The sequence below is a fragment of the Narcine bancroftii genome, chromosome 2 (genome assembly GCF_036971445.1).
Source record: "Narcine bancroftii isolate sNarBan1 chromosome 2, sNarBan1.hap1, whole genome shotgun sequence".
In the NCBI taxonomy this organism is placed as follows: Eukaryota; Metazoa; Chordata; class Chondrichthyes; order Torpediniformes; family Narcinidae; genus Narcine; species Narcine bancroftii.
The window spans coordinates 207,467,052-207,492,669 of NC_091470.1; the positions used below are offsets into that span (position 1 = coordinate 207,467,052).

The 25,618-nt window shown below is 47.0% G+C and overlaps 1 pseudogene; it reads right to left on the minus strand.

The window, feature by feature from the left end:
* LOC138755022 (zinc finger protein 721-like) overlaps window positions 1-25,618 on the minus strand; it is a 233,500-nt pseudogene that overhangs the window by 97,341 nt on the left and 110,541 nt on the right.

The window sequence follows — 25,618 nt, forward strand, 5'->3', positions numbered from 1 at the left end:
CATTAGCTACTTCCATTGTCATTTGAGCACGAACAGCGGCACCCGTGGCTCCTCACGAGTATATTTTTTCCCTGTGGCTGTGGTACCCATGGCTTTGCTGGAAGGTGAGGTGCTGGCCCTTTGGGCATGTCACTTTGGGTGACAAATCTTGCAGATGCCTGAGAAAATGGCCATATTCATATCATGTTGTTCCTCAAACTCATATTTTCTTTTCTCCAACCAATAATCTATTTTGTTCTTCTTGCCGTCACTTGATTAGAACCTCCTTATCCTCTAAAGCAGATCTTTTCTCAATCACTGCTGCTGTGCACAGACAGTAGCCAAGTCTACTTAGGCCTCAGCATGCATAGATGATAAGCTTGAAGCACATGAAGCTGTACTTATTCTCGAAGGCTTTGAAGATCTTCCTGCACTTATAACCTTGGAAATACCATCGTCTAGATTCACATCTGAACTTTAAAATACCGCTGAATGAGTCTCTATCTTCTGCATTTTGCTTGGTACAGCGCCAGTGGGACTTTGCAACTGTTCCAGTTCCACTAACTTTTAAGCCAGTTAATGAGGCCTGTAGTGCCTTGACTGGTTGTTAGTTGAAGTTGCTTCTTCTTTGGCTACCAGCTCCAACCTCCTGCCAAGCATTGTCAGTCCGCCTTGCTGGCTCAACTCACGATCAAACAGTTCTCTGAGAGGATCAATTTGTTTGAGATCTTTAGCCCGACAAGACTTCTTATCAGTCTTGGATTCTTCACACTGCAACCTGGCTTCTCCTGGTTCCTGCTGAAACTGTAAACGAATTTTGTATCTTACATTGTCCCTTTAAGAGAGTTGCTGCTGGCTGAATTATCTCTGTGGTTCTGCACACAAGCTTTTTAAAATCTTAATGTTTATGTTTACAAGAACATTTTCTGGGCTTCCTGCCATTTCTGCTATCAGAGTTGTGGCTGTCTGGCCAGCTTTTGGCTCAATTTCAAACTGTGCAATTCACAGAAAGGTTCACACATTTCTGGAATATTACATTGTTATAGCATGGATGTCGCTTGGCTTTAAATTGTTGTTAATTATTTTAATTATGTTTTTTGATCCTTTATTTGGAACAAATTTTTCTCTAAATCAAAATGTAGACAATACTTTCTTTATCCTAAAATATTCTAATTTCATGTATCATCATCCAAACTGAGGCCTGCAACATCCCAAATTTTAATCTCTTTAATGCAATAAATCAAACTCTGTGGCTATTGCTTTATGTAGTTTTAATTCATTGATAGAACAGAAAAACATTTTGCATAGCTTCACCACAAGACTTTCATAACGGTGAATAACAAAGTATTTACTGCGTAAAGATAATCCTTTAGACTCTAATTACTTCAGTTGTCATAACATGACCAATAGCTAAAGATTGCTATAAAATACAAAGATATATAGAAATACAAAATTCAAATAAAAATTTCTCATGCTTCCTTCACATCTTGTAGCCTGGGTGGATATTATGATATATTACATCATAGTCATTATGGTAACACTACAGATAATAGTTCTCTGAAAGAGAGAGGCACAAAATTAACTAAGATTCAAAAACACAAGGTTTTAACTTTTACAGGCAGCTCTGCCCCACCCTCCCTCCCAACTGAGCTCGTACAGTATTTTTGACCATGAGGTCCTGGCATTGTACTTAGCTGTCTGAGATTTTAGATATTTCCTGATGGGGAGGTGATTCAAGGTCTTCACGGATCTCAAGCCATTGACTTTCTCCTTCAATAAAGCGTCGGACCCATGGTCAGCCAGGCAGCAGAGGCCTAGATATAGAGCACATCATCGGGCAGACCAATGTGTTAGCTGACATACTGTCTCAGCTAATAGTCCAGGCAATACAGAATAGATTACACAGCTCTGGCCCAGGCAGAACATCCCTGCATAGAGGACAGCAGTGACAGGACGCAACCTGGAGGATGTCTGCATTAGGCCCAGTGACTAGACCCTGCTTTGCAACATTTCAAACAGCAAGCCTCGCCTCAACGTCCCAGCTGCATGGAGACAACTGGAATTCGACATGGTGCACCTAGCCATCAGGACCACCATCAAGATGGTAGCCAGCAGGTTTGTTTGGCATGGCTTCCGCAAGCAGGTCAGCCAAAAGGCCAGAATCTGTACACACTGCCAGTTGTCAAATACACATACACAGGTTAAGGCACCCTCCCCCAACAATTCGAACCTGCACATTGGTGATTCAGCCATGTGCACATGGACATTGTGGGACACCCCCTCCCCTATCGGTGTCACAGGGGTACGGTACCTGTTGATGGTCGACTGACTCACAAGGTGGCCAAAGGCAGTCCTGCTGGCAGAAACCTCAACAGAGGCCTGCACCAGAGCCACAGATGGCTTCCTCAGCAGTTCTTATTGAGTACTTAGATACTTCAGTTTTGAATAAATACTTCATTGTTCTTGAATGATTAAGAACCATTTCAGATCCGTTTACTGTCTTTCCAAGTCACTGCAACTCTGAGAATGAACTCTCTTCTCTAAGTACAATAATGTATCTATAAATGTGTTGTGATCTGTATCCAATCCTGTGTGCACCAGACATCAGATAGGGGTGTACAATTCACCTCAGGGCTTTCAGCAGCCTCCTGGGAACCCAACTCTACCACACCACATACCATACGGGTTGGTGGAGAGGTTCCACAGGCATCTCAATGTGGCACTGATGGCCTGACTCAAAGGTCCAAACTGGGTCAATGAATTGCTGTGGGTCCTCCTGGGAACCCACACCACACCCAAGGAGGACTTCAATGGCTCAGCAGTGGAAATGGTGTATGGAGCACCATTTCTGGTGAATTCCTGGCCACCACCAAGGAAATGGATAAACTGCCAGCAACATCTCTTGAGAGACTGACATTGGCTCAGACACAGCCTTCATCACATAGCCAGCCCAAGACATTCATCCCCGGGGACCTGAGAAGCTGCACATGCACCCTCATGTGGCAAGAGGCAAACCGGGAGCTTCTACAGCGGCCATACAAGGGGCTCTGCCGGGTGGTCAAGCATAACAGGGCCACATATATGCTGGGCATTGGTGGTAAGGAGGAAACATTTACCATTGACTAACTCAAGCCAGCACATTTGGACACTAGCCATCATTAACCCATTATCCCCACACGACAGAGGCAAACTGTCCAAAACCAAGGACAGTGCCTAGATCGCAGGTTCATGGGGGGTCATATGGTGGCCTGTGGTATCCTGAAACACAAGGTGGCGTCCGAACGCAGTGATGCTGCATGAGCCATGCCAGCTAAATTAGCTTTCTGTACAGGCTGCCGGGTACTTGGCAGAAAACACGGAGCACCGGCAGGTACGCCGGCCTAACCGTGGTCTCCATCCTGGTGACGTCATTTCTGCCAGAAATGGCGTGACAACCAGGCCCGGTGGGCCTATAGAAGACAAAGCGAACTGTCAATAAAGTTAGTATTGACTATACTCACCTCATGTCAGTGACTTGCTTTCACACACTGTTGTAGCTCACACTGCACTCCCTCTTAATCTCCTAGTTTAGGAGCTTCTTTTTGAACTAGTTTATACCTTAGTGAAATAAACTTATTCAGATTGCCCTTACAAATTTAATTATTTTGTCTAGGTAATATCAAACTAGGATCTAACTTATCAACCAAGAAAGCCTTAACCTGATAACAAAAAAAAGTATTATATGGGACATTAAATTTATTCTTCATTCGTTCAAAGGAGATAAATCTGCCAGCTTCAAAACAATCTTCTATTTTCTTAATCCTCATTCTACTCCAAAACCTCAAACATTGATTATCCATAGAAAAAGGAATGTCTATTTTGATATAAAGGCATTTTTTGAGACTTTTCCACCTGTTCAAGTGGTTTTGTTTAAAAACAGATGGCTTCCTCAGCAGTTTTTATTGAGAACTTAGATACTTCAGTTTTGAATAAAGAAAACACTTCATTGTTCTTGAACGATTAAGAACCATTTCAGATTCATGAGCTGTCTTTCCAAGTCACTGCAATTCTCAGAATGAACTCTCTTCTCTGAGTACAATTGTGTATCTGTAAATGTGTTGTGACCTGTGTGCAATCCTGTACCAGCCCACAACTAACTTACTAAGAATACATATCTAGATAAAATATAGTTTTAACAATAAACTAAGGATTCATATTAACATAGATTTGTTACAAGAGAAAGCAGGTCTTGACATACCTAATTTTTTTTTAAGGTAAATATAGTCTGCTAACAAGAAACACATCTCAGCAAATTGGAACATGCAAAATTAAAAAGAGGATGTTTGGGGCAAGTAATATCGTCTCCATTTGGATCAAAAGCAAGAGGTGAAGGGATTTTAATTAATAAAAAAATTCCAATAATAATAGAGAGAATAACAGATGAAGCTGAAAGATTTGTAATGGCACATTGAAAAATTTATGCAGAATCATGGACGTTTATGAATATTTATGCCCCCAAATATGTCAATGCAGTCTTTATGAAGGATATGTTTTTAAAAACCTCAGGGGCCAAAACAAAATATGTTGATTGGCGATTTCATTTGTTGCTTAGATCCAATATTGGACAAATCAGCAAGAACAATACAACCATATAACAATTACAGTACAGAAACAGGCCAGTTCGGCCCTTCTAATCCACTCTGAACATCTCCCACCTAGTCAGATTGACACACCCAGCCCACAACCTTCCATACCTCTCTCGTCCATACAACTATCCAACTTTTCTTTAAATTTTCTCATCGAGCCTGCATCGACCACTTTGGATGGAAGCATTCCGCATTCCCACCACCCTCCGAGTGAAAATTCCCCTCATTTTCCCCCTATACTTTTCCCCCTTCAATCTCAATCCATGTCCTCTTGTTTGACTCTCTTCCACTCTCAATAGAAAAAAGCCTGTCTATATTGACTCTATCAAATCACCCCTAAATCTTCTACACTTGAGGGAATAAAGTTTCAGCCAATTCAACCTTTCCCTGTAACTCAAACTCAGCCAACATTCTTTCAGCTTGATCTGTTATATCCTTCCTATAATTCGGCGACCAAAAGTGCAAACATTCCAAATTTGGCCTCACCAATGCCTTATACAACTTCAACAGGACATCCCAACTCCTGTATTCAATACTCTGATTCATGAAAATCAACAAACCAAAAGCTTTCTTCACCACCCTATCTAAATGTAACTCCACTTTCAGGAAATTATTGTTGTAAATGTGCCGAATGTTTCTGCTGTGCATGCCTTGTGTGGAATACAAGCTGCCTCCTCATTAGACTCAGAGAGAAATGACCAACACCAGAGTTTTCCCAAACCCTTTTATTTACAATTAGAGAACTATTTATAGTATTTACAATGCCCTTGGTCCTGAGGGAACTTTCACAAACCATCTCATACACATGACTGGATTGGTTGGTTGATGGCTCAAGTCTCGAGAACCAGTAACATCCACTCCTGGCGATGGTGGGGTCACTCTGCTTAGGGTATCCTAGCAATTATGTACCAGAATTCCAAATCCCTTTGTTCTACTGCACTCCTCAGTTGTCTATCATTTAACATGCATGACCTTTGCTGATTAGACCTACCAAAATGTAGCACCTCAGTATCAGTATTAAACTCCATCTGCCATCTTTCAGCCCTCTCTTCTAATTGGCCTCTCTTCTAAATTCCACTGCAAGTTTTGAAAATCTTCACTATCCACACTACCACCAATCAGGAAGTGCAGTGCGTGCAGATTCAACAGGAAGCTTTATGGGGCAAACTGGATATATTCAATGTTCAGAGGGAAATGCTTTGAAGGCTCATTGTAAAAGAGCACACGATATGGGGTGGGACTGATCTCATTGAAGGACAGAGTCAAGAACCAGGGAGTCTGGTCTCAGGGTGGCCACTTTGGACTGAGATCAAGAGGAGCCTCGTGGCTGAGGATTTTATTTATTTTTTAGACATACAGCACAGTAACAGGCCATTTCAGCACATGAGTCCATGCCACCCAGTTTACACCCAAATGACCTACACCCCTAGTATGTTTTGAACTGTGGGAGGAAACCTGAGCCCCCATGGACAACGCATGCAGACACAGGGAGGATGTAAAAACTCCTTAGACAGTGTGGGTTTCAAATCCTGGTCCCAATTGCTGCCGCAGTAAAGGTGTTGCACTAATTGCTATGCAAACTACACCGATGAATGGAAACCACCACACTAAAGCGCGAAGTTGTTCAACCACCAAGAGCTATTCAAGAGTATAATGGGTGCACTTTTCAATGTGGTGGAAGTAGTGGGCCTTGGAGGATTGGGTATCACAGACTGAGATGGGTCTTAGACTACCCCACATCTCTCTGGAACCTGAGCCCTCCAGTTCCAGAATCTCCTCTGGACCCCTTCAAATTATTGATGTTCTTATAGCTGGGCAACCAGAACTGTGCACAACATCCTAAGCCTCGTCATGTGAGGGGTTCCCAATCTTTGTACTCAAAACACACTGCCCAACAAAAGCCCACATTTCTAAACACTTGCTTCATTGATCCTATCCACCAGAGTGACCACTTTCAAGGAACTATGCCCCTGTCTCCCTGGGGCTCTTTGTTCTACATCACTCTCCAGGGATGTGCCATTCACCGGGTCAGTCAAACCCTGGACTGATTACCAAAAAGCAACACCTCAAATTTTAAACAGGCCCTTTTTAAAATAAAGATGAATAATTTAATTTAAATGAAATCTGATTGCACACGAATGCCTAAATATTTTATTCCAAGATCTGGTTATCTAGATTAAATTTCTTCCTTGTATTTCTCATAATTACCATTAACTAAAGACATAATTTCTCCCAATTAATTTTATAACCTGATATGTCTCAATATTCTTTTATTCTAATTTTAAGTTGTGGCAAACAATTTAAAGAATCTGTTAAATAAATCAAAACATTATCTGCAAATAAATTTATTTTATGTTCTTGCTTCACTTTAATACCCACAATCTTCGAGTTCTGTCTTATTAATTCAGCTAACAGTTCTATTGCTAAAACAAATAAAGCTGGTGACAATGGGCAAACTTGTCTACTTGATCAAGTTAATTCAAAAGATGTTGAAATTTGTCCACTAGTCAATATTTTTGCAATAGGTTTTTTATACATTTTAACCCAATCTACATTTCCCCAGAACTTTATAGAGGAAATCCCATCAAATGCCTTTTCAGCATCCAGTCACTGCAACACTCAGGTCTCCCTTTATTTTGTGCATCAACCTTGAGATGTATGGATTTGGACCCCAAGGTCCCTCTGTTCTCCCACACTGTTAAGAATCCTGCCGTTAACCATATTCTCTGCCTTCAAGTTTGACCTCACACTAATATGGATTGAACTCTTGTCACTTTTCCACACAACTTTGCATCCTGTCTACATGCTGTTGTAAGCTACAACAGATGAGGCCTGTTACTGTGCAGGATATTTCAGCCCATGAGTCCGGGCTGCCCAAATATACCCAATTAACCTACAATCCATGTACATTACTGGAGAGTGGAGGAAACCCAAACTGAACCCATGTCACTAAATTTAACATTTTTAAAATGTAAACACTTAAATGTCTAATATACAATAGATTTAAACATTGTCCCTGGCATGAACCCGCTGGTGGTTCATCAAGTTAGATGACCGAGTGAATCCTTTTCCACACACTGCACAAGTGAAGGGCCTCTCACCAGTGTGAACACGTCGGTGGGTCAGCAAGTTTGATGATCGATTGAACCCCTTGCCGCACTCAGGGCAGGTGAAGGGCCTCTCCCCAGAGTGAATCCGCCGGTGGGTCTTCAGGTGAGTAGAGTGGGTGAACCCTTTGCTGCATTCGGGGCAGCTGAAGGGCCTCTCGCCGGTATGGATCCGCCGATGGGTCTTCAGGTCAGAGGACTGAGCAAAACCCTTGCCGCACTCAGGGCAAGTGAAGGGTCTCTCGCCAGTGTGGATCCGCCGGTGGGATTTCAGACCAGAGGAGTGGGGGAAGCCCTTGCCGCACTCAGGGCAGCTGAAGGGCCACTCACCAGTGTGAACTTGCTGATGGGTCAGTAAGTCCGACGATCTATTGAACCCCTTACCGCACTCTGGGCAGATGAAGGGTCTCTCCCCGGTATGGATCTGACGGTGGGACTTCAGGTGAGTAGACTGGGTGAACCCCTTGCCACACTCATGGCAGGTAAAGGGTCTCTCCCCTGTGTGGATCCGCCGGTGTGACTTCAGGTCAGAGGATTGGGCGAAGCCCTTGCCGCACTCAGGGCAAGTGAAGGGTCTCTCCCCGGTGTGGATCCGCCGGTGGGACTTCAGGTCAGATGATTGGGTGAACCCCTTGCCGCACTCAGAGCAAGTGAAGGGTCTCTCCCCAGTGTGGATTCGCTGGTGGGTCTTCAAGCTAGAGGTTTGAGCGAAGCCCTTATTGCACTCGGGGCAGGTGAAAGGCCTCTGCCCGGTGTGGATCTGCTGGTGGGTCTTCAGGCTTGAGGAGTGGGTGAAACTCTTGCCACACTCAGGGCAGGTGAATGGCCGCTCCCTGGTATGGGTCCGCTGGTGGGCATTCATTTTGGAAGGCAGAGTGGACCCCTTTGTTCACAGCAGCTGAGTGACCGGGCTTTCGTTTGGCTGTGCTTTCGATGCCTCAAATCATCGGTAGAAAGAACACTGTGTTTGCTCCAGATTCACCCAACTACTTCCAGGTAAAGTCCAGTTAATCCTGAAGGACAAATTTCAGTCTGGGGCAAAAAATTGTTTTTCAAGCATCAACAGAGATCGATCACTTTTATCAGATAAATTATTTGGCTTCACTCATGTTTAATTACTCTCAGAGGATATCCTTGTGTTCCCCTCCAAGGCTCTCTCTGTGTAACTGGCCAAAATTCCTTGCAGAGTCAGTGGTCCTTAACACTCTTATTCGGGTGTGTGAATCTCACTGCCTTGCCGGTCACACTGTGGCTTGTAATCGCTTCTCAGAAATTAAACATGCATGTGTCTCCTCTTCGCTGATGTGAATGGTGCTAATGTTGATTCCCATCCACAACTCGTCTACTTTTACCATCCTGCAAAACAAGTGTACCCACGTCATTATTCAGAAAAAGGCGGCAAGGTAGAACAGGTCTCGGTGGTCAGCTATTGGATTTATTCCCACCTGTCAGAAATTTGGGACTTTGTTGGGGTTAATTGAGCCAAGACATTCATTGAATCTTAAAGATGATGAGAGTTTTGTAAAGGGTTTTGAAATGTTGGTCTTGGATGCGACCTGACCCACTAACTCCCTGCAGCTTCCCATTGTTCACTCAAAATTCCAGCATCTGCAGTTTTTGTGTTCTTCTACAGAGGGTTTATTGACTGGGAATTAAATTTTGTTCATTGCTTTTTTAATCTCAGTCTTAACTAAAGCTCTTTCCTTATAAATGTGCATATCGGCAAGGTCTGGAAAGCCATTCAGCTCCAAATCCATCCGCATGCATTTCTCAATTCGCTAGGCTGTTAAATGAGGAAGTCTGCAAATGCTGAGGTTGAGTGCAACACACAAACCAGCTGGAGAAACTCAGCAGGTCATCCAGCATCCATGGGAAATAAAGGGGGACATTCCTTGAAGGGCTCAGATCCGACACGACGGTAATAATCTTTACTTCCTCTGGTTGAGTTCCTTCAGCATTTGTGTGTTTTTATGACCAACATTTCCAGCCTGGGTCCTTGCTCAAGAATAAGCAAAAACAGGCATACATCAGAATAAAAGGGTAGGGGAAGGTGCCAAACTGAGGCCACCTATAAATTGAAGGAACAACACCTTGTATTCTGTCTGGGCCTTCTCCAATCAGACAGCATTCCCACTCCTACCAGAGTTACTCTTTCCCCCATCATCTCAGCGGTTTTTCTCCTACCCTCCCACCCGTGTCCACTTGGTCCTTTTTGTGTCTATTTCCACCACCTACTATGTGATCCTACCACTAGACATATATGGTGTTCCCTCCTGCTCCCCTCACTGCCTTCTGCAAGGACTGCTCCCTCCGAAACTCCCTTGTCCACTCCTCACTCCCCAAAAATTGAACCCTTGGTACCTACTACAGTGACTGCAGGAGATGCTCCACTTGGGCCCACACTTCTTCCCTCACCACCATTCGAGGCCCCTTACAGTCCTTCCAAATGAAGCAACATTTTATTGCATCCAGTATTCCTTCTATGGTCTCCTCTATATTTGAGAGACTGGATGTAGACTGGCAGATTGCTTTGTAGAACACCTCAGTTCTGTCTGCCACAATAGCATGGATCTCCCAATTCCCAGTCCCATTCCCTCGCTGACTTGTCTGTCAATGGTCGCATACACTGCCAGAATGAGACCACCTGCAAATTGGAGGATCAACACCTCACTTTCATCTGGGCAAGTATTAACGTTGCCTTCTCTCCCCCGCCCCCCCCCCCCACCACTCGCCTTCCCCCAGCTCCGTCTCCCTTTCCCCCTTTTCCCTGTCTCCTTCCACAGAGCCAAAACCAATCATCATCTCTCCTTTTATCATATTCAATTAAGACCTTTTGCTGATGGATTCCTCCCCCTGCCATTCTTCATCTTTCTAATTCTTTGCCTATTTCTTCATGGAATAAGATGATGAGGGATTGATCACATGTATAGTCAGAGACTTGTTCCCAGTGTAATGGATAAATATTGGGAGGAATTTGGAAAGATTAGTGGGTTATATACATACACACATTTTAAAAGAGATCTTATTTGAAATATTGAAGAATTCAAACTCTCTCAGCTAGCTGGTGTGTGTGACACTGAAAACAGCTGAACAGTGCAAGCCAGGAGAAGCTGGTTGGAAACAGAAAGCTCCATAGAGGCAGATGGTTGGAAGTGCTAATTGTCTGATGTTTCCCTTGGAATATGTGGAACAGAAAGGAACTCTGTGCTAGCCTGAAAGAAAGAGGTTATCATCTGGAGAACCCTGATGGGGCAAGTTACATCAGCGAGACATTGAGGTGTCTAATGTTGGTACCTCAGTTGTGGACATCCTGGAACAACAAATCTCTTTCTGCAAACCCTACAAGAACCTTCCTGAGCGGTAAACATTTACCTTTCCAGCACCAAAGCCTGGTGAACTTTATACATGTTAAATTCTGGCACAATATAAGAATTGCCTGCAACCAGAGAACTTGGAAGGAGAAGTGAGATTGAACTGTGAACTTTTCTTAAATTTACACACACATCATACACATGCGCTTAGAATTAGAAGGGGGTTAGTTTGGGATAGTTAAATAATTATAGTTAAGTTAAAGTTTGATTCTGTTTTCATGTTTAAAGTTAATTAAAAACAACTTTTGTTTAAATAAGTACTTGTCTTGGTGATTGTCTACTGCTGCTGGGTTTTGGGGTCCTTTGGGCTCGTCATACCAGGGCTGAAATGGTTGCCACAAGAGGACACGGGATTAAGGTGCTGGAGAGTAGGTATAGAGCATTTATCAGGGGTATTTTTTTTTTATACACAGAGAGTGGTGGGTGTATGGAATGAGCTGCCGGTGATGGTAGTGGAGGTGGATACAATAGGGTCTTTAAGGAGACTTTTGGTTAGGTACATGGATCTGAGAAAAATAGAGGGTCATGGGTAAGACTAGTAATTTCTCGGGAGGGAAATGATTGGCATAACCTTTGTGGGCTGAAGGGGTTGTATTGTGTTGTAGGTTTTCTATGTTTCTCAGGGCTCAGGCTGCGAGACCAGCTGAGTTCCTTGAGTACCTGTTACCCTGAGCTCCTCCACCTTCTTCCCCCCCAACCCAAAACTTTTTTTTTTATTCAGGGGTCTGTCTGCTTTTCCTCATACCTTGACAGAGAGCCCAGGCTCAAAACATTGTTCCACCTTTTACTTCCAGCATATTTGTGCAATGCAAAGGGAACTTATGTCCGGCTCTTTACCAATAATGCCCACATTCAAGAAACTGCTCTATAGGCCACAGACAAGGTGCCGAGAGCCTTGCAGGATTGTTCCCCCCCCACTCAAGCAAGCCCTTCCTACCAGTGCCAAGCCATTCACTCGGCTGGGTGTCCCACCTCTTGGCGCAGTGGCCAATTCCCACTGGGAAGTGGATCCCAAACTGGCTGATATTATAGGGTTCTGCTTTGTGACGTCGCTGCCTGCATGTGGCACCTGCGTCCTTTGCCCCTCAGCCCGGATATGGCGCTTTCTTCGTGGAGAGGATTCTAGGAACGTTGAGCTGCCATTGCATTCTGTGGCTGTCAGGGGAAATGGTTGCCATGAACACTTTAAAGGCAGCGCATGAGCTCATCAACATAATCTTCCCCGTTGGACGGGACCAAAGTCAACAGCACTTAGTGCAATAGAGTCATACAGCATAGAACAGGCCCTTCGGCCCAACTCAGACAGACTCAATATCTGCCCAAATGTCTTTTGAACGTTGTTATTGTGCCACCTTTTACAATTTTCTCACACAACTCTCTCCAGATACAGACCCCACTCTGAATGAAAATGTTACCTCCTGGTTTCCTCTTAAATGTCTCACCTTAAACCGATATTCTCTTCTTCTAGAACCATCTATCCTCAGGAAAAAGACTGAGCATTCACTTTATCCTTGTCTCTCCTAATTTTATCAAACTCTATAAGATCATCTCTCAGCCATCTTCATTCTAAAGAATAAAGACCCAGCCAATTGAACCTCTGCCTGTAAAACTCAAGCCTTCCAGTTCAAACAACATCCAGGTGAATCTCTGCACCCCTTCCAAAATATTGATGTTCTTCTGATAACTGGGCAACCAGAACTACACACAGTACCCCAAGTGTGATTGCACCAATGCCTTATCCAACTGAATCAGACATTAGGCCCTGACAGCATACCTGGCAAGTTACTGAAAATCTTTGCCATCCAGCTAGCCAGCGTGTTCACAGACATTTTCAGATTTATTGTCACATCCATCCCTGAGATTCCTCCTTACTGACTACCCACACAGGCACACCTCAAGGATGAGTGCTTAGTCCACTGCTCTACTCACTATACACCCATGACTGTGTGACCAGGCACAATTTTAATGCTATCAACAAATTTGCCAATGACACCACAGCTGTTGGCAAAATCACAAACAGTAATGAGGAAGCATACAGGAGGGAGATAGATCAGCTCGTTCAGTCATGTCACACCAACAACCTTGTGTTCAATGTTAGCAAAACCAAGATTGTGGTCGTCAGGAGAACACAATCCTAAACTCATTGAGAGCTCAGTTGTGGAGAGGGACGAGAACTTCAAATTCCTGGGTGTCAACTTCTCAGAGGTCTGTCCTGGAGCCTTCATGTCAATGTATCATGAAGGATGCTTGCCAGCAGCTGTTATTTTGTGAGATGTTTGAGATTTTGTATACCACTGAAGACTCTCAAAAACTTCTCACGTACGGCGTGGAGAGCATTCTAGCTGGTTGCATCACTGTCTGGTACACTCAGGACAAGAAAAATTCCACAGAGGGTTGTTAACTCAGCTTGCGATATCAAAGCACCAAACTTCTCTCCATCGAGGACATCTAAGTGAAATGGTGTCATATGAAAGCAGCCTCTATCCTCAAGGATCCCCACCATGCCCTCTTCACTCTGCTACCATTGGAAATAAGATGCAGGATGCTAAAGACGAGCACACAACAGCACAAGCACAGCTTCTTCCTTGCTGCCATCAGATTCCTGAATGATCAATGAACCAAAGACACTGCCTTATTTGAACAAGATGGTGGCGCGACTGCAGCTTGCAGTGGCTTCTTCGGACATGGGTGGCTGGGTGACTGACTACTTTGACTTCTTGCGCACTAATTTTATTTATTGTTGTCAGGTGGCTTATATGAATCTTTGCCCTGTGATACTGCTGCAAAACAATGAATTTCATGACTTGTTCACAACAATAATTCTGATTAGGAGGTCTCAATATTTATATTCTGTACCCCACTCAACGAAAGCCCGAATGCCAAATGACCCTCTTCACCATCTCGCCCACTTGAATTGCCACTGTCAAGGAACTATGTAGCTGTCCCGCTCAGTTTCTTTTCTACAGTACTCCACCATTCACCATCCCCTGGTTTGAGTGACGAAAGTGCAGCTTTACACAAGCCCAGAGGACCCCAAAACCCAGCAGCAATAGATATTCACCAAGACCAATGGTTACTTCAACAAAAGTTGCTTTTAATTTAATTATTAGTTTACTGGTTGCAGGCAATTCTTATACTGTGCACAGAATTTAACATTTATTAAGTTCACCAGGCTTTGGTGCTTAAAAGGCAAATGGGTACAGCTCAGGAAGGTTCTTGTTGGTTTTCAGAGAGAGATTTGTTGTTCGCTGGACACCCACAACTGATTCCTTTTATTCAGCCAGTTCAGTGTCTTGCCGAAGAAACTTGGCCCCTCAGGGTTCTCCAGATGATAACCTCTTTCTTTCAGGTCACCACAGAGTTCCTTTTTGTTTCTCTTATTTCAAGTGAAACATTAGGTAGCCAGTCCTTTCCTCTTGCATGAACCACATGAGCTTTGACTAGGCTGAACTAAGCATTCAAAACCCAAATGGGGTTTTTCCACAAGCTTTCCAGCTTTTCCTGTTCCAGTCCCAGCTGCTGCTGCTACTGACTGTAGCACAGTAGAACTGAATTCCATCTCTCTCTCTGTGAGAGAAAGCCTTTTTTACTCTCTCTGCTTGCAAAACCACATGACCCTCTTAGAACAGCAAGTTCCACTCCGACGAGTTATTTCATCTGTTGCCTTTTTGTAAACAACAATCCATTAGTGAAGACTCTTGGGCAGTCTCCAAAGCTTTTGCAAAGGCTCTTGGTGCTGGCCTGTCAAGCATGAGCAGAGCTCCAGTATTTTAAATAAGATCTGTTTTAAAGTGTTTGTATGTGACCTACTCTAAAAAACCTGCCCCAATTTATCTCCCGAAATCATATCTATATACAATACAAACACAATATAATCTGTCACACTTGGAAGAGTTGAATTGCAAATAGAAAAAAAAGGCGATGCTGCAAGAACATCTGCTGGTGTTGGTGTGGACCTTGAGAAAATGGGGAGCGGAGACCCAGTGCTGTTCTGCAGGGTCCTACTGCCCAACCAATAGCAGCACTGTATGTTAGATAGTCAGGATAATAAGAGTATGTGTGAATAGTTTCCTGAGGTGATGGAAGACATTAGTAAGTAAAGCTTCTTCTGTTATTTGAATATTGCATCTCTAAGTTATTTAAGAAACCTCCCAAGTAAATCCAGAGACATATCATGGTTGTATAAGAGAACAAGAATAAAGCTATACAATTGATTGTAAGTCACTGAAATATGAAGGGGAAGAGGAGAAAAAAAATTACTGAGAAAAATAGCTGGAGCAACAGTACACCAGTGATGGACTTGGATGCTGAAGACATTGTTGAATCGTTTAAAAAGTTTCAGCAGAAGTGCAATTTAGCATTCAAAAGCAACAGCAGAGGAGAAGATCATTTATATACTTCTCTGGACAGGGGAGTGAGGCGTTGACTAATTTAATAGCTGGGAGCTTACAGAGGTGGAAAAAAATAATCCAAAGCAGATATTTGCAAAATTTGCTTCTCACCTTGAACTCAGGTCTAATCATAGAATTAAATGCTATGAATTTCAAGGCTTAATGCAAGAGACTGATGAAACTGTTGATAACTTCCTCACTAGACTAAAAATTGTTGCTGCAAAATGATTTAAGGATATAGAGAAAAAATTAGTTGATCAACTAATCTAGGGGAGTGCCCTTCCCGAAGTGCAAAAGTCACTTATTGGGAAGTATAGCTTGAAGCTGGCCGAAGCTATGGACACAGCCAGAGCCTTCGAAGCCACGAGGACGCAAATGAAATCTCTATCCATACAGACCCACCCACAGCAAAGAGAAGGAAAGGTTGAAACTATAAAGAACACAATCAGAAAAGTGCAAACCCCCCCAAGGCCTGCAGGTGCAGCAGACAACACCTCTTCAACGACTGAAACAAATGTCTTGCATACAGTTGTGAATGTCGAGCCTGTGGTAAAGCAAACCACTGGGTGAAGATTTGCAAGCCTGGTATGAAGAAAACAGTAATGCCAATGAAGAAAAAAGACAAGAGGATTCATCACACATAAAAGGAAACAACAATGAGGACTCTGAGACCCAGATACTGGACATAGAATCCATACACTTTCACGAGATGTTGGGTGAGATGAAAGGCAGCGAGTTGCACACGAGGATCCAAATACAGAGGACAATCCAGAACATGCCTATGATATTTAACCTGGATACTGGATCTCAAGGTACAGGAGCCTAAAGATGAGAACTCAGTGGCAAAAGAATAGCTTCTTCCCTAGTGCCATCAGATTCCTGAATGATCAATGAACCAAAGACATTGCCTTACTTTGTCCTTATGTTATTTTTATTTATTGTTGTCGGGTGGTTTACATGAATGTTTGCCCTGCCTTGCTGCACAAAACAACGAATTTTGTATGAGAATAAATTCTGATTAGGAGGTCCCAATATTTATATTCTGTACCCTGCTCAATGAAAGCCAGAATGCCAAATGACCCTCTTCACCATCTTGTCCACTTGAATTGCCACAGTCAAGGAACTATGTAGCTGTCCCCTCAGTCTCTGGTCTACAGTACTCTACCAGTCACCATGTAGGGCCTGCCATGAATTGACTGACCAAAGTGCAGCTCCTCACACTTGGAAGAATTGAAATGCAAATTTTAAAAAATGGTGAAACTGCCAGAATGTCTGCTGCTGTTGGAGCAGACCCAGGGAAAATGGGGAGCAGAGACCCAGCGCTGCTCTGCAGAGTCCTACTGCCTCAGTCTTACTGACAGCACTGTACGGGCTTGAAACAGCCTGTTAAAGGACTCAGCAATTTATTTTAAAATGTTGTGACCATGGGTCCTGGGCCCAAGATGGTGATGCCTGTGCTGGCAGAGGCTTTGAGGGGTTGCAAACTCTGAAAAGCAGTGGACAGGCACAGGGCACCAGAAAATGAGCAGATCCTCCTCCTTTTGAGAGGATCCATGTGATGGTGAGCACGGCAGCTGACCAGCCAAGGGCTCTGACATAGACGGTTATTCGAGGCAAGGAACCCCACACATGCTGTGGGCTGCTAGAGACTGGCTGAAGGGGTACAAGGTATCAGAACCAGGATGTGAGAGAGTGACGAGGGTGGGAGGGCTCCTGAGGGACTTCTGGTACTAAAGGGTTATTAATTGGGTAAGACGTTTGGATCTAGGGCTCAGGTTGCTGGTGGTTTACACTGAAGCCTGTGCAGCTGCAGAGGCTAAGGGAGCGCTGGAGGCAAATCCATGGGCTTCTCTTTCTGACTAAAGGGGCAACCGGAAAATTTCTGCCGATTCCAAATCTCTGTCTGCCTTACAGCAGACTAAATGTAATTTTGTGTAATATTACATCTCTTTTAAATTTAGACATACATCATTTCGGCCCAGGAGTCCGTGCCACCCAATTAACCTACACCCCACCCCAGTACTTTTCGAATTGTGGGAGGACACTAGAGCCCCCACGCAGGAAAACCCACACAGACATGGGGAGAATGTACAAACTCCTTACAGACAGTGCAGGATTCAATCCCCAGTCCTGATTGCTGGCACTGTAACAGCATTGTTCTAACCGCTACACCAACCATGCCGCCCTCTGTGAAAGAAAAAGAAAAACAATTTTATTATATGACAATAAAAGAATCAAATCAATTGCTGCTCCTGGCCCACCTTCCTGACTGATCTACAATCAAGTTCACTACATTGTCTTCTATATTAACGATCTGAATGGCAAACAGCAGTGGACCCAGTACTGGCCTCTGCAGTACACCACTGGACATCAAGAAAAACATCCTTCCACCACGACCCTCTGCCCACTACCATTCAGTCAGTTTTGAATCCAATTGGCCAGTTCACCTTGGATCCCACATGATTTCACCTCCCACACTAACCAGCCTTGTTAAAGGCCTTGCTAAACTCCAAACTCATCGTTCTGCCCTCATCAGTCCTCTTTGAAATACTCTTATTAGATTTGTAAGACATGAGCTGCCACACATGCTAATGACCTTCAATTGGTTCCTGACTATCCATCTGTTGGTACATCCTGTCCCTCAGACTACGTGTCTAGTGGTGAGGGTCTTTGATGATAGAGGGTGCTTTTTTAAGACACTGCCTCAAGTAGATGTCCTTGATGGAGTGAAATCTGGTGCCCGTGATGTCACAGGCTAAGTTAACAACCCTCTGGAGTTTATTCCTGTTCTGAGAGTTAGCACTTCCATACCAGGCAATAATCCAACCAGTCAGAATGCTACACCTGTAGAAGTTTATGAGAGTCTGCGGTGACATACCAAATCTCCTCAGACACCTCAAAGTATAGCTATTGGCAAACTTTCTTTGTGATTGCATCAACATGGAGCCTTCAGGACAGATCATCGTAAATGTTGATGCCCAGAAATTTCAAGTTCTAGACTCTTTCCAGTACTAAGCCCTCGATGAGGACTGGGTCATGTTCCCCTAACTTCCCCTGACAAGGCAAGATAGCTGTAGGAGTTGGTGGGTTTATACAAGATGTCAATTGAGAGTTTGTCTCCAAGATGGAGACAGATAGATCGAGGTTGGGGTGTAAGTTTCCAGAAAAGTGGATGAAATTGACATGGGTACATGTGGTAGCACCACATTATTCATAGATGGAGCAGAGTAAGAGTTGAGGGAACTTGCCTGTGTCAGCTTGTAGCATGGATTGTTCCACGTAGCCAACAAAAAGGGCAGGAATAGCTGGGGCCTATGGCTATCCCTTTAAACAGGAGAAAATGCAATGAGTCATAGGAGAAATTATTGAGGGTGATGCACATAAACACACAGAGCCTTTCTATTCAGAAATCCTCTTCCACTAGCTCTCTTTCTTCATTAGACACCTTTCCAAATCTCACTGCTTGTGACACCTCTCCTTCCCTATTCCTCTCCTTCCCTGGATCATCATTCCCCATCTTTCTGACATAACCTTCTCTTATCTACCACCCCCTCCCTCCCTCCCACCCTCTCCCTCCCTCCCACCCTCTCCCACCCTCTCCCACCCTCCCGCCCTCTCACACAAACACAATCTCCCCCTCTCTCACACAAACACAATCTCCCCCCTCTCACACAAACACAATCTCCCCCCTCTCTCACACAAACACAATCTCCCCTCTCTCACACAAACACAATCTCCCCTCTCTCACACAAACACAATCTCCCCCTCTCTCACACAAACACAATCTCCCCCCTCTCTCACACAAACACAATCTCCCCCCTCTCACACAAACACAATCTCCCTCCTCTCTCACACAAACACAATCTCCCCTCCCTCACAAACACAATCTCCCCCCTCTCTCCCACAAACACAATCTCCCCTCCCTCTCACAAAACACAATCTCCCCTCCCTCACAAACACAATCTCCCCCCTCTCTCCCACAAACACAATCTCCCCTCCCTCTCACAAAACACAATCTCCCCTCCCTCTCTCTCACAAACACACTCCCCTCCCTCCCTCAAACACAATCTCCCCTCCCTCTCACAAACACACTCTCCCTCCCTCTCATACAAACATATTCTCCCTCTCACAAACTCCCCCTCTCCCAAAAAAAACCCTCTCTCCCTGTCACACTCAAAGTCGTCGTCAGAAGTGATCTAATTGGGGGTCAGTAAGGTCACTCGGGATGGGGACGGGAGAGAGAGTAACCGCGGGGGTGGGGATGGGGGAAAAAGAGAGTTGTCGGTGTCATCCCTGCTCTGGATCCCTCCGCCGTCTGCTCCCCCCCCCCCCCCCCGCGCGCCCTCACTTGCCCTGTATGGGAGCCTGTCCGCCTATCCCAGCTATCTCCCTCTCATATCCCCACTCCCACTTCCCCCTCCCTCCCTATCCCCATCCGTCCGTCCGGCCTGGGGAATAGGGGCTGCAGCCAGACACATTCGCTGCCCACGGCGTTGTCAGGGACCCTTCTCCTGACCCCCCGGGTGACAGAAGGTGCGGTCTCTGCCTTCACCCCCCTTCGCCGCCCCTTCCCTTGCCTCGCCGGCCCGACTGTGAGGAGAAGAGGTCGTTCACCCTTCTCCACAAGGCCGGATTCACCTCCCAGCAACAAGGGCCGGGCCGGGCCCGCGCCCTGGGCACTAAGCACTCGTGAGCACATGCAACGCTCTCCTTCGTGAACTGGTCTGTCGGTGAAGGAACGGCGCTCAGGGACGCTGCCGGGCCCTGTGACGTCAACGACCGTCACTTGACGCGGCTCTCCGCGCAGGGGAGGAGGGGCGGAAGGAGATGTCAATCAGAGTAGCGGTTGCGACCGGACAGTCACTTCGCAAGCGCAAGGCCTTCCCGCGACGGAAGCAGATGAAATCTGTCCCCGGGAACAGAAAAAAATATCATTTACTCAAGGCTTCCACTGCAGATCGGAGTCTCAAGCGCAACTTGGGGCACGGCGTGGTGCACACCCTTGGGGCCAAGATTGGGTCCGTCGTTTGGGATCTGTTGTGGGAAGAGGGAGGTGGGTTCTGTCGGACTCTGGCTTTACCTTACTCTTAATTTAGTCTATGTGTAGTCTGAGTCCAGCGTGTTCTTTGAATGAAGTGATAGGAGAAGGTATTCGGTTCAACAGTCAATTTATTACACAGCACAAGAATAAAACTTAACAGAGCTCTGGGTCAGTCGTTAGTTCATAGGTCACCTGCACAGTGAGCTACTCCCCAAGACTGACCCCTATTGTCCAGTTGGCTCAGTTTATATAGGTCAACCTTATCATACAGAACAAAAGTTGGCTTCCTTTGCTAGATTTCATTATCATACAGAACAAAAGTTGTCTTCCTTTGCTAGATCTTTTTGCATAAGGGTTATCACAAGTCATCTCCTGTTTTGCAGATATCTGGGGTGTAGCACTCCCATCTTAATCCTCCAGGCCAGACTATCCTGTTGTGTTGATCAGAAATTAATTCATCCCCAGATATTTCTAATCACCATTCTGTTCTTGTCTGGCCAATTTCTGCTGTTCTCTTTAACACCTCCTCCTGCCTTAATCTTCCTCCTAGACTGGTTTTCCATTCCCTTTGTTTCTTGCAGGCCATTCTTTGTTCTGATCTGGCCTGTGTCTCCTGTGCTACTCACCACCTCCTTTAGTTTGAGCATTCCTCCTAAATCGTTTTATGCATTTCCTCTCCCTGTATTTTGGAGCAGACCATTTTGCTCAGCCAACTTTGCTCCATGCTGTGATTGCCACTTAATCACATTCCTTTTTCCCTGAACCATGCAGTAAATATACACTTATTAATTAATCATTTATTTCATACTGTTTTAACCCCTAGATTCCAACAGTTCATCACCGGGCCTGGTTTGTGGGTGGGGACATGGTGGTGGGATCATCACTGAGCCGGGTGGATGTGTGGGGCCAGGGAGGAGGGTTCATCACCAGGCTGGGTCGGTATGTGAGGGAAAGAGGGGTGGATTCCTCACCGTGTTGGGTTGGAGGGTGGGGACTGGTAGGTGGATACTTTACAATGCCGGGTTTGTGGGTGGAGACAGGGAGGTGGGTTCATCTGCTGGCTGGGTCAATGGGAGGAGACAGGGAGGTGTGTTTATCACCGGTCTGGGTCAGTGTGTCAGGGACAGGGAGTTGGGTTCATCACTAGGCCGGGTCGGAGAGTGGAGACAGGGAGGTGGGTAATTCAAAGGGCTAGGTTAGAGGGTGGGAACAGGGAGGTGGGTACATCACCGGGCAGGGTCAGAGGGTGGGGACACGGAGGTGGGTTCATCACTGGGCCCGGATTGTGGGTGGGGACATGGAATTGGGTTCATCACTGAGTCGTGTGGGTGTCTGAGGGACAGGGAGGTGGGTACATCACAGGACCAGGTCGGTGTGAGGGACATTGAGATGGGTTAATCACCGGGCTGTGTCGGTGTGTGAGGGACACGGAGGAGGGTACGTCACAGGACCGGATCGGTGTGTGAGGGACAGGGAGGTGGGTTCATCACCGGGCTGTGTCAGTATGTGAGGGACAGGGAAGTGGGTTCATCACTGGGCCGGGTCGGTGGGTGGAGACAGGGAAGTGGTTTAATCACTGGACTGGCTCGGTGTATCAGGTACGGGGAGGTGAGTACATCACCAGGCCAGGTCAAAGAGTGGGGTCAGGGAGGTAAGTTCATCACTGGGCTGGATCGGTGGATGAGGACAGGGAAGTGGGTACATCACAAGACTGAGTTAGTGGATGGGGAAAGGGAGTTGGGTCATCACAGAGTCGGGTCGGTGTGTGGGGACAGGGACGTTGTTTCACCACCAGGCCGGGTCAGAGGGTAGGAACAGGGAGGTGGGCCCATCAAAGGGCCAGGTCAGTGTGTTGGGACAGGGAGGTGGGTTCATTACAGGGCCAGGTCAGTGGGTGGGGACAGGGAAATGGTTTCATCACTGGTCCGAGTCGATATGTCAGGGACAGGGAGGTTGGTTCATTACAGGGCCGAGTCGGAGGGTGTGCACAGGGAAGTAGGTTCATCACCGGGCTGTGTCGATAAGTGAAGGACTGGGAGGTGGGTTCATCACCCGGCCGGGTTGGTTTGTGGGTACAGGGAGGTGGGTAATTCACAAGGCCAGGTCAGTGTCTGGGAATAGAGGTGGGTACATCACAGGGCTGGGTTGGTGTATGGGGTCAGTGAGGTGGGTACATCACAGGGCCGGTTTATTGGGTGGGGACAGGGATTTGGGTCATCACAGGGACAGTTTATTGGGTGGGGACAGGGATTTGGGTCATCACAGGGCTGGGTCGGTGGGAGGGGATAGGGAAATGGCTTCATCTCCGGGCCGGATCGGTGGATGAGGACAGGGAAGTGGGTACATCACAGAGCCGGTTTATTGGGTGGGGACAGGGAGTTGGGTAATTCACAGGGCCAGGTCAGTTTGTTGGGACAGGGAGGTGGGTTCATTACAGGGCTGGGTTGGTGGGTGTGGACAGGAAAGTGGGTTCATCACCGGTCCGGGTCGATGTGTCAAGGACAGGGAGGTGGGCACATCACAAGACTGGGTTAGTGGATGGGGACAGGGAGGTGGGTCATCACAGAGTCAGGTCGGTGGGTGGGGTCAGGGAAGTGGTTTCTCACTGGGCCGGGTCAGATGGTGGGAACAGGGAGGTGGGTTCACATCACAGGGCAGGATCACTGTGTGGGGAAAGAGAAGTGCGTTCATCACCGAGGTGGGTCAGGTTGTGAGGGAAAGGGAGGAGGGTTCATCACGGTACTGGGTTAGTGTGTGAGGGACAAGGAGGAGGGTACATCTCAGGGTTGGGTGGGTGGGGACAGGGAAGTGGGTTCATCACTGGGCTGGATCAGAGGGTGGGAACTGGGATGTGGGTACATCTCAGGGCTGGGATAGGGAGGTGGGTACATCACATAGCTGAATCTGTGTCTGGGTACAGGGAGGTGGGTAATTCACAAGGCCAGGTCAGTGTCTGGGAACAGGGAGGTGGGTACATCACAGGGCCGGGTCGGTGTATGGGGTCAGTGAGGTGGGTTCATCACTGGGCTGGGTCGGGGTGTGAGGGACAGGGAGGTGGGTTCATCACTGTGCTGGGTCGGAGGGTGGGTACATCATAGTGCCAGGCTGGTGGGTGGGGACAGGAAGGTAGGTTAATCTCTGGACTGGGTTGGTGGGTGGGGAAAGGGAGGTGGGTTCATCACCAGAGTAGGTTGATCAACAGGCTGGGTCGGTGTGTGTAGACAGGGTGGTGGGTTCAACAGCGGGCCACATTGGTGCATGGGTACAGGGAGGTGGGTACATCACAGGGCTGTGTTCGTGGGTGGGGACAGGGAAGTGGTTCATCACTGAGTCAGATTGGTGTATGAGGGTCAGGGAGGAGGGTTCATCAGCAGGCCGGGTCAGTGGGTAGAGACAGGGATGTTGGAACAACACAGGGCTGATTCGATGGGTAGTGTCAGGGAGGTGGGTATATTAAAGGGTACAAGGAGGTGGGTTCATCACCAAGTCTGGTCGGTGTGTGAGGGAGAAGGATCAGTGGATGGGGATGGAGGTCGGTACATCAAAGGGCCAGTTTATTGGGTGGGGACAGGGAGTTGGGTGATCACTGGGTCGGGTCGGTGGGTGGGTACAGGGAAGTGGTTTCTCACTGGGCGGGGTCAGAGGGTGGGAATAGGGAGGTGGGTTCATCACAGAGTAGGATTTGAGTCAGGGGACAGTGAGGTGGGTAATTTACAGGGCCAGGTCAGTGTCTGGAAACAGGGAGGTGGGTACATCACAGGGGCGGGTCAGTGTGTGGGGACACAGAGGTGGGTTCATCACCGAGCTGGGTCGGGGGACAGGGAGGTGGGTTCAACATTGGACCGGTTAGGAAGGTGGCTACAGGTAGGTGGGTAAATCACAGGGCCAGGTCAGTGTGTGGGGTCAGGGAGGTGGGTACATCCAGGGAGATGTGTAGTTCACAGGGCGAGGTCAGTGCCTGGGAACAGGGAGGTGGGTACATCACAGGGCCAGGTTAGTGGGTGGCGACAGGAAGGTGGGTCATCACGGAGTTGGATGAGTGGGTGGGTATAGAGAAGTGGGTTCATCAGCGGGCTGGATCGGTGAATGGGGACAGGGAGGTGGGACATTACAGGGCCGGGTTAGTGGGTGGGTACAGGGAGGTGGGTGATAACAGGATCTGGTCAGTGGGTGGGGACAGGGAAGTGGGTTGATCACCGGGCCAGGTCAGAGGTTGAGAACAGGGAGGTGGGTAGATCACAGTGACAGCTCAGCGTGTTGGGACAGCATGGTGGTTTCATCACAGCCAGGTCGGAGGGTTGGGACAGGGAGGTGGGTACATCACAGAGCCGTGTCAGTGTGTGGGGACAGTGAGATGGGATCATCACCGGGCTGTGTCGGTGTGTGATGGACATGGAGGTGGGTTCATCACTTGGCTGGGTTGGTGTATGGGGACAGGGAGGTGGGTTCATCACAGAGCCGGATCTGTGTCTGGGAACAGGGAGGTGAGTATTTCACAGGGCTGGGTCAGTGTGTGGGGACAGTGAGATGGCATCATCAACGGGCTGGGTCGGGGTGTGAGTGACGGGGAGGTTGTTTCATAACCAGGCCAGTTTCGTGGGTGGGGACATGCAGGAGGTTTCATCACTGAGCCGGGTGGGTGTGTGAGGGACAGGGAGGTACGTAAATCACCGGGCTGAGTCGGTGTGTGGGGGTCAGGGAGGTGGTTTCACCACAGGGCTGGGTTGGTGTGTGGTGACAGGTGTGTAATTTACAGGGCCAGGTCTGTGTCTGGGAACAGGGAGGTTGGTACATCACAGGGTTGGGTCAGTGTGTTGTTACAGGGAAGTGGGTTCATCACTGGTCAGGGTCGATGTGTCAGGGACGGGGAGGTGGGTTCATCACAGGGCCGGGTCGGAGGGTGGGTGCAGGGAAGTAGGTTCATCACCAGGCTGGGTCGGTGTGTGGGGAAATGGAGGTGAGTTCATCACTGGACCGGGTCGTAGGGTGGGGACAGGGAGGTTGGTTCATCACTGGGCTGTGTCGGTGTGTGAGGGACAGGGAGGTGGTTTCATCAATGGGCCTGATTGGTGTGTTGGAACAGGGAGGTGGCTACATCACAGTG